The following is a 10,354-nucleotide window of genomic DNA, read 5'->3' as shown; positions in this document are numbered from 1 at the left end:
TCACAAATTGTTATGATATTTGTTGGTCAATTATGTTCCTAAAATTCTTAGCCGTGATTGTATAATATTTGATTTTCAACTTGAAAAGAGTTTGTGAATTTAGATAAGTTAGTTATTGTACATCTTTTAGAAGATGAGTTCTCTGTAACTATAGTAGTTGAAAACATTTGAGAAGAAAGAGTGGGTATGTGATTGTTGGTGAATTGGTTTCGATGTAGCCAAAAAATGGTTTCGAATGTCATCTACCAAATGAAACTCTTCAGCTTCAAATCAATGACTTTCTTCACCGTTGTTTGCCATTGCCATACAAATGGTTTCTAAAACTACTTAACTACCTTCATAGAAGCAGTAATATTTATTTATTTTTTTTATTTTTTTTAATTCTAATGAAAATGGCAGGATAAATTCATCACTTTTAGCGCTCCTCTCTCCTTAGGCGGAACACTCACAACACAATAGTAGTTGAAAAAATTTGAGAAGAAAGAGTGGGTATGTGATTGTTGGTGAATTGGTTTCGATGTAGCCAAAAAATGGTTTCGAATGTCATCTACCAAATGAAACTCTTCAGCTTTAAATCAATGACTTTCTTCACCGTTGTTTGCCATTGCCATACAAATGGTTTCTAAAACTACTTAACTACCTTCATAGAAGCAGTAATATTTATTTATTTTTTTATTTTTTTTAATTCTAATGAAAATGGCAAGATAAATTCATCACTTTTAGCGCTCCTCTCTCCTTAGGCGGAACACTCACAACACAAACTTTTACAGCTTAATTTTCCCGCTCATCTTTCTTTTTATCAATTTTTTAGCAAGCTGATGTGTTGCAATATTATTGGTTGTCTATGTGGAGCTACACATAGACTAAACCCTAACAAGGGATTTTGATCGAAATTTGAGGTCTTTGAATTTGGATAGAGAAACAGAGGAGTTTTTATTCGGTGTGGTAAGGTGTAGGATAAGGATGGTGAAGATATGGTTTAGGGATCGTTGGATGGGTTGCAATGTTGTTTTGAACCGTTGGATAGAATTTGGGGGAAATGTAGGGTTTAAGAGATAACACGTGGTATGTAACGAGTGGGTTGTGACTTTAGAACGTGACAGTGTTATGGGTATTGATTATTGAATATGGATATTATTATTATTTTTTATTTGTATTTAGAAATTTTGATTATTATTATGGCCCTAGAAAAATCTTTATCTTTCTTTTCAATTCAAGCCGAAATGATCCCATCGCCGTTTTGGGGTGTGGGAAAGGGTGGCGGACTGTTCGTGGTAAGGAAAAGGGTGTAGAAAGAGTAACTAGTGTGTGACCCGGGCGATACCCCGGGTTACTACTTTGAACACTTATAATTGAATAGATAGGTTAATTCTATATTATTCCATTTATTCATTACTAGTTTTGTGCCCGGCGATGTCTAGGTAGTTTATGGACTTTTAAGATAAAATTAACTTTTAAATTGAAAATAGAATTCTAAATTAACTTTTTTTCTACAAAGTCAATCTATGTTTATCCAACGTGGTACGATACTTGGCGAAAAATTAAAATGCTAAACGATGTTGTCTTGTGGCCTAATTATAAATTTATTATTTGGTATTTTATCGAAAATATAACTCTAAACTAATAATCTTATTCTAAAATTCTATCCTACTTTGATTGAAAATAGAATTCTTACACTACAAAAAAAATGAGAATAGGCAACGGACAAAATTGCAACAAAATGACAAACGTTGCCTTTTGTAGTAAAAGGCAACAATACTTGTTTGTTACCTTGATCTTGAACAATTTGTACTATATGACAATGCAACGGTTTGAAAAGTGTTGCTTTAGATTATGTAAGACAACAATATGTAAAATGTAGTTATTTATTTTACAAAAGACAACAATTATTTAAAATGTTGCCAAGAAAGATAACAACAATAAAATTGTTGCTTATGTAATAATTTTAAAAACGCTTTTTCAAGGTATCTAAGACAAGATTGTTTCATGTGTTTTCATTGTCTTACATAAGATAGGTTATTATTTAGAATATTCGTTTAAAAATAATAATAAACATATTATTGTCAATAAGAACAAATTATTATCTATTCATAAAGGTGTGTATGACAACAATAGTTGATGATTAGAAAAAATAATTTAGCACCGGTAATTGTGGTTGGTGGATTTCACATTTCACAACAGCATTTTTTAAGCTAAATCAATGTAGAAAATACAACACATATGTAAAAGTTACTATTTTCATACGAGTAGAATTGATGGTAATTATACAGTACAAATAAATTACAAAAGGCTAACAGTCTTTGTATAAAAAAAATTAAAAAAATTAAATCTTTATATGCAAATTTTGGCACTGAACTTTGTTTGTTTTTTAAGCTATTTATAACATTTACTTGCAGTTTTTGTCCATCATCTCATATTCTGGAATTCCTTTAGTAAATGTATTTCACAAAATTTAGTAAATATATTTCACAAAATTTATGTATCACCTGTATTTAAAAGTTGCTTCATCCTTTCCTCGCACCAGTTTGGCATAAAAAAAGTGCTTAATGAATGGGATCATGCTATTCATTTTGCATTATCTTCACAGTACACATTGATATCGACAGAATTTTGGTTTGAACTCACATTGGGTTTTTTAGGTCATCACTCGTGATTTCGGAGGTGGAAAATCCATAAGCCTTTTCTTTAGTGTTCCATTACCTAAAATATTTTTTGCAAAGACGGATCTTATGTGTGTTTGTTAATATGCTGATTTTGTTATTATAACAAAAGTCTTCATACGTGCCTTTCTTTGGCTTATCGGCAAGATTGAGTCCTTTGTTTATATTCCTTCCTTCCTTGTGCAGGCAATGGAGTTTGGTCTTATAGATGGCATTTTGGTAACAGAGTATTGAGGATGCTACGTATGACATGTTGCAACCATTTCATGGATGCACCTTTCTTATAGCTGTTGTACGAAGTATAGTTCACTAGTCGTCCAATATTAATTTTGTTGCGTTGCAATCTCAGCTTAACTAACTAAGTTGCAACATTGTAATTGGAAGGGACATGGTTTTTGTCCTTGTATATCTTCAAAGAATTCAATTTTTTTTTAAATCAAATTGTAATTGTGGGCAAGTAATGTTCCAATTGAATTTGTTTTGTTAAACCAGAATCAAATTCTGCTTCTAGCAGGAATAGTTTGCAATTAGAGAGGGAGAGGTGCAGACAATTTGTTGCTTGAAAAAGATTTGGACCGGTATGACTGATAAAAAGTTTCTATAACAAGAAACTATTGCAATGATTTCCATCATGATAAACTACTGCAATAACAAGTCTATGTTCATAAATTATAGTTCAAGATGAGCCTTCTCATGGACGTCCACATTCATAAACAAATCAATTTCAATCAATTTACAACCTTGTGCCAAACTAACAAGAACTTTAAGAAGTAGAAAATGATCGCCTCCCTGAAAACGGGAACCAACTTTCTTATTTTGGGGGTTGTGGGAGGAGATAACAATTCATGTATTTAAGGTTCTCCCTCCCCATAAGAATGTTGTGGTATAGTGTTAAGCCTACTCATACATCCATATAGTGTTCTGGCATGTTTGAAATGCTTCGCCTTTTATCTGACTCAGTAGCACTTCTGGTGTAAATCATTATATGCTATGTACCAGAGAAAAGAGTAAAAGACAAATGCCAAGAAAATCAGAAACAATGCCTTATAGCATGTGAAGTAAAGCACAACTAGTCCATTCTCAAAATCTGAACATTCAATCAGCCAAATGGTTGAATATTGAAAGTCTTGCTGATAGAGAAAATGTTTAATATCAAGCCTTCACACATTATAACAACCATCAATAATTTTTCAAGTTATGAATAGCAAAACGCTTTGACGGGATAGAAAAAAATTATTTTTGCTTATTTACTTATCATTACACAGAACAGGGTAGCCCTTTTCAGTTTCTGAATGTTTTAACACGTAAAAAGATAATAGAACAAACAATTTACATATAAAAGACTTACCATAATTTTGGCCGTAGTGAATCTGTAAATGGCCTTGATTAAGGAGCCGTATTTCCTAGACTTCAAATTTCTCATATGCCGACAACAGATGAAGAAAGCCTCAATGTAAAACATCCACTGTATAAGTAGCAAGATACAAGAAGCATAACTACATAAAATAGGCCCTTACAATAATTTTTTATGTGACTTAATTAAGGAAATGCTTGTGCTGAATGCTGATTAATGCAGGCTTACTGAATTGTTGTTTAATGCAGGCTTACTGAATTACTGATTAATGTATGCAGGCCACAAAACAAGTAAATAAATTAGTCATTGAATTGCTGCTTGAATTTGTTATGTGACTTAATTAAGGAAATACTTGTGCTGAATGCTGATTAATGCAGTCTTATCGGTATCATTGCATAGACGGGCACACAGTTCAACAACATGCTTGCCATATCGGTGTCTTTAGTTGAGACCTGAAGCAACATAGTGAGTTATATGTCTAAAAAGGGAGTGAAGAGCATGCATATATAGTTTAAAGTTAATGAAGAATTACTGTAATTTAAATTCATCTAAACTGTAAGCAAATCCCAACTTTCGAGTTAAAAAATACAAAATAAAGAAAACAGTATGATTTTAAACCTGTAAGATTCTGAACTCTGAATTATTGTAATTTGAATTCATCTAAATAAGTAGCAGCAGGGCATAAGTAGGCACTTCTTACCTTCAGCTACTCATGAGTTTCTTGAGAATCCTCCTAAGCATAAGTTTAGATGATACAAGTTCTATGACGAGTCATTATGAATACAATGAGATCGCAGAGAATCTTCCAGAAAACTTTCAAGCGGTCTAGTAATTCAAGCTACTCAATCGTCTGGTCAACATTGTGAGGATAGGAAAGCAAGATCAATTTCAGACCATAAGGTTTAAAAAATGTTGCTAGACCTTCAAAAAGTGCCTTATGGAGCTTATTTATAGCGTGTATCAGCAAGCACATTGCAGCTCGGGGGTAGACAGGTTCAAGGTAGTTACTCAAGCAATATTTCCTTCTTGAGGTGTATCATCTCTACAGATCCAAAGCATCAGACTGCCTTAGAACTGTAAATTGCAGAATTTTATGAGCCCATCAGGCAAGAATATAGCTCAGCTACTCAAAGTTTGCTAACTAAAATTTGCAGGATGCTCATAGCGGCTCTTATGCCTAAATTACATACAATGTTGAGCATGGAGAGGATAGATGAAAGTGCAAAGAGTTATCTGACAATATTCTGTGAAAAAAGTTCAAATTCAAGCTCCTCCATGCAACAAATCGTCAATTGAGGAGGCATTGAGCTCAGTACAGAACATCTAACAACAGTTGTTGTAGCAGCCTAGTAGAGGCAAGAATGCAATCACGTCAAGGAATTATCTTGAATCAAGAGCCATTTTTAGTCAAGAAATTGAATTTAAAAGAGCAAAAGGTCATTTGAAAAAGGATAATAAGATATCTCGAGAAAGAGCAACAATTCAATTTATCAACAAGTCCACAACGAAGCAAGTAAGACTTCAAGTGGAAGAAATCAGAACAAGAATCTTAAAGCTCCTCAAGGTTGCCTGAAGAATTAGCAACACTTACAAGCCTTCGGTTATCAAAGGAGAAATACTCAGAGTACAACAAAGTGGGAAAGAGACAGAATTTTCAGTTGAAAAATTCGAAATTTTTTCCTGAGAAATCAAACTCTTCAGCAAAAAAGTCAGAAACTGTCAGCGGAAAAATTCAAGGTTTTCAGTAGAAAATTCAACATTTCTGCAAAATAGCAAGATTTTCAAGAACAAAAAACAATATCCTTGCAAAGATTCAGCAGAGAAAATCAGCATTTCCAACAAAGAAAAAAGAATTTCAGCGAGTTTGTAAGTTGTCCAGAAGAATTTCATCACCTGTTTCAAGCGCATGTCATAGGACAGCATGTCATAGAAAAATTCTTACAGCCTGGATATAATTCTTCCCGTGCATCCTCTAACAACTTATAAAACTTTTTAGCGCTCTCATCTGGACCATTTCGAAGTTCTTCTGCTTCGGAACTTGAACCTCCTATAACATCTCTGAAAATATCATTAATCATCTCGTCCATATTGTCTAATGTGTTTTGATTATCACATTGAGGCCCATCTCCCCTTGAAGCAGACCCTGTTGTAAATCCTTCGCCATGAAAGTTCCACACTTTATACCTCTTGTTAAATCTGTTAGCAATTAGGTGATTGAAAACCTCTTCCCTTGGGAACCAAAATCTATTAACACACTTCATACATGGGCATAAAATTTCTGGTTCATCATCTTCCTCTGTGTCCATGGTTGAATTTAGAAATGCAAAATCTAGAAAATTCTCAACTCCTTTGATATATTCTTCGGCACTTTGGGGTGCATCAATCCAATCTTTGTTGATGTGTGCCATAACCTGATATTATTCTATAACATAAGAACCTATAAAGGGGGTGAACAACAAAGATAATAAACTAATAGACAACTAAGGACATAAATCCTTGGATATAGTGTCATTCCCTAAAGGGTAAACTAAGTTATGCCTACATTTCCAAGGAGGGCAATATACATCAAAACATTAGTTTACACACTATCCACCAATCAACCATAAAGCTTACATAAACAAAAAAAAGTAGACTTTACTTAATATATGTCTAGTCAAGAGGGTAAACTGAGGAAAAAAAAATACACATGCATATTATTTATAACAACATGGAAAATGATAGCATAAAATGAATATCATGTACTATCATCCAAATAATATTCACGCAAATAGACACTGGCAACCAGGCCATCATAAGACATAAAACTGTATACAAATGATGTCTGATATTATAGCAATTAAAATAGTAATTATACTACAAATAGTCGATCTGAAATATGATTTCACAAATTAATACGGAGTATCAATAATATAGATTATAAAACCAATTACACCATAATCTTAATTATCTAATTTCTTAAAAAAATCTCATCATATTTCCATACTCACAATTAATTACTCCGTTGAGTAATTTATCTCTGTACCACAATAAGACTTAGCTTGACATACTAAGAATCAAAACAGCAATTCTGGTATATGGAAAATTCATAACCTAATTCTTATAAAAGATAAGAAATATGCATGTATTATCATAAGAACACAAGTTTAACTCATATTAAATTACTTTCAAAAAAGCCAACAATTGAACTATTCAAAAAAAAAAAAAAAACAACAATTGAATATGCTACAACAATGTATGAAATCTGCAAACCCAGTACAAGTTACTCCAGATAATCAAGTTAACGAAATACCAAATAACGAACAAAAATTAGCAAGTTTAGTCGAATTGCCGGACTTACTTGTCTTTGTTTCTTCCTCGATCTACCCGCTGCTATTTTCAGGTTGCACCAAGATATTATTAGAAGATGGCAACAAACTATCTATATTTAATTCTTTACTCTCTTCAATCTACACCAACAAATTAAAAGTTGATACGGAGTATTAATTTAATCGAAATCAAAATCAAATTTGATGCTATTTTGGGGTTAATCTATTAGGAATAGATGAGCGAAATTCTGAGAGTTGGAATAACATAGGGGCAATTTGGTTTTGTTTGTTCGATTTTGTGGGAAAAATTAGTTGGGGTTTTTTATTTTGTGGGAAGAATTAGTTGAATTTGGTTCTGTTTGTTCTACTTTGAAGGAAGAACTAAGTCTAACGAATTAGTTGGGGGTTAGTTAACTTTGTGATTTTTTTCTTCAATGATTAGTGATGTAATAATAATAATAACAACAATATAATAATAATAATAATAATAATAATAATAATAATAATAATAATAATAATAATAATAATAATAATAATAATATGAATGAATGATACTATATCATTATAACATACTCATTTTTTAACAAAATTATTATATACTAGCTCATAATAAACTTAGGGCTTGTTCTCTTCAGATTATTTTTAGTTCAGTTCAGTTCTAATAAGTTCCATTCAGTTCAGTTCAGTTCTAATAAGTTCCATTCAGTTCAGTTCAGTTCAGTTTTTAATTTCCTTCTCTCATAAAATATTCAGTTCAGTTCAGTTCAGTTCAGTTCAGCTTCAATAATTTTAGTTCAGTTCGGTTCAGCTCAGTTCAATCAATCAAAACAAACCCTTAGATTTTAGACTTAATTATTATTATTATTATTATTATTATTATTATTATTATTATTATTATTATTATTATTATTATTATTATTATTATTATTATTATTATTATTATTATTATTATTATTATTATTATTATTATTATTATTATTATTATTATTATTATTATTATTATTATTATTATTATTATTATTATTTTTTGAAACAAGACTTAATTATTACTAATGAGTAACTTATTTATCAATTTAGATTATAATCTATGGTTCGTCAAAAAGCTATTATACTCCTTAATGTGTAATTACATACTTTTTCCGTTTCTATTAATTTGACACGTTCAATTTAGGCACACATATTAAAGAGATGAGAGAGAATGCATGATAAAGCAAGTGAAGACACTGATAAATTAACGGTATGAAACTTACTCAAAAAAAAATTACTCAAAATAGAATAAAAGTATAAAACTATTTGACTTTCACATTTTTATATAACTTGTTAACATAATAAAACAATTCATTTGATTGAATTTCACATTTGTATAAAACTTAATGGTAAAACTCACTACATAACTTTGTTTCTTTTTACTCTATATAGTAACTTGACTTTCACAATTGTGTTAAAAAGATTGTCATAATGGTCAAGGTTACCCTTTTGAACCACCTCGGTTTGGATCTGACCAATTTTGAGTCGAGACAATAACTATCGGGTCCATGTCAAATTTGGAAAAGCCATCAATTTTGTATTAGTTAATGGTCAAATTGGAGTATTAGCTTAGGTTTAAACGAGTTTGAGTGGGTCTATTTCGTATCAGTTGACTTTGGTCCCCTTGATTACATTTTTGTTGATTTCGATTCAATATTACATTTGTATAAAGTCAAATATTATTACAAACAAGACTCTATTATGTTCACCTTTATTCCATTTATTTTACAAAAAATAATCTCACATAAGCTTAGATAAAATTAATCATGATTTAGAACACGTAAAATAGTTTAGTAGGGTAACTTTTTGCCAATTTTTAATGTAAATAGCCAATGAAATAAGTTTTATAAGGATATTATAGTTGCTTTTACTTACAAACCTTTTCTTTATTGGGTTACTTTTATGCATATTGTGGTAACTTTTATTCATTATAGGGGTAACTTCTGATCACTTTAGGCTATCTTTATAATGGATGTAAAATAATTATTGTACACCCGGTTTTTTTTTTTAAAAAACGTTTGTGTGTATATATTAGGAGTAATATTGTACACCCGTTTTTTTATTAAAAAAAAAAAAAAAAAAGTTAGGGTTTGTTCTCATTGACTGAACTGAACTTATTAGAGTTGAACTGAACTAAACTGAAATGAATATTTTATAAGAGAATGAAATTAGGAGCTGAGCTGAACTGAACTTATTAGAGCTGAACTGAACTGGAAATAATCGTATGAGAACAGACCCTAACTAGTAATCATTTAGGACAATATTAATACGGATATACGATATTTAATGTACACATATTTTTTATTCGTTAAAATAAATAGTTTTTTTTTAAAAAAAACAATTAAAATAAATAGTTTGATTTAATATTTTTTTAATTATTATTATTATTATTAGATTACCATCCAGAAACTAGCAAGTTGCTACCAATACCCATTTTAATTAATTCATCATATTTTTTAATCCAATAATTTCTTCGTCATAATCCAATAATAGATTACAACTTTGTTTCCTTAAGATATTTGTAATCCCACCCAAGTAAGATCCCCTAGTTTATTCCAAAAAGAAGAACCATTAGCTAGTAGTCCACATTTAGTTCTCAAAATAGAAAATAAGTTAAAAAATAAATAAATAAATAAATAAATAAAAACCAAACCCCATCATCCTCAACAGGTCACTCCACCCTCATTTCCTCAACGCCTCAACTCTTCCTCAACTCCTCAACTCCATATTCTTCTCCAAACCCGCGAATTTGTAAATTATTTTTGGCTCCAAATTTTTTTGATCATGAATAAGCAGTTACTCCACTTTTCAGTTGTTGATCTCATTATACAACACACTCATCATCTTAAAATCATCATATCCCCCAATCGGTTACTCTACTTACTCACCTCCTTTCTTTCTACTTAGGTGAGAGTTAATTAAGAGTATAGAGTATCTATTTCAATTCGTAATTAACTAGTTGCTTTTCTTTCTACTCACACTGCTTTCTTTGGATTTATGGTTGGCTA

The sequence above is a fragment of the Chenopodium album genome, chromosome 2, assembly GCF_948465745.1.
Source record: "Chenopodium album chromosome 2, dcCheAlbu1.1, whole genome shotgun sequence".
Classification (NCBI taxonomy): Eukaryota; Viridiplantae; Streptophyta; class Magnoliopsida; order Caryophyllales; family Amaranthaceae; genus Chenopodium; species Chenopodium album.
Note: the sequence above shows the minus strand (reverse complement) of the source record.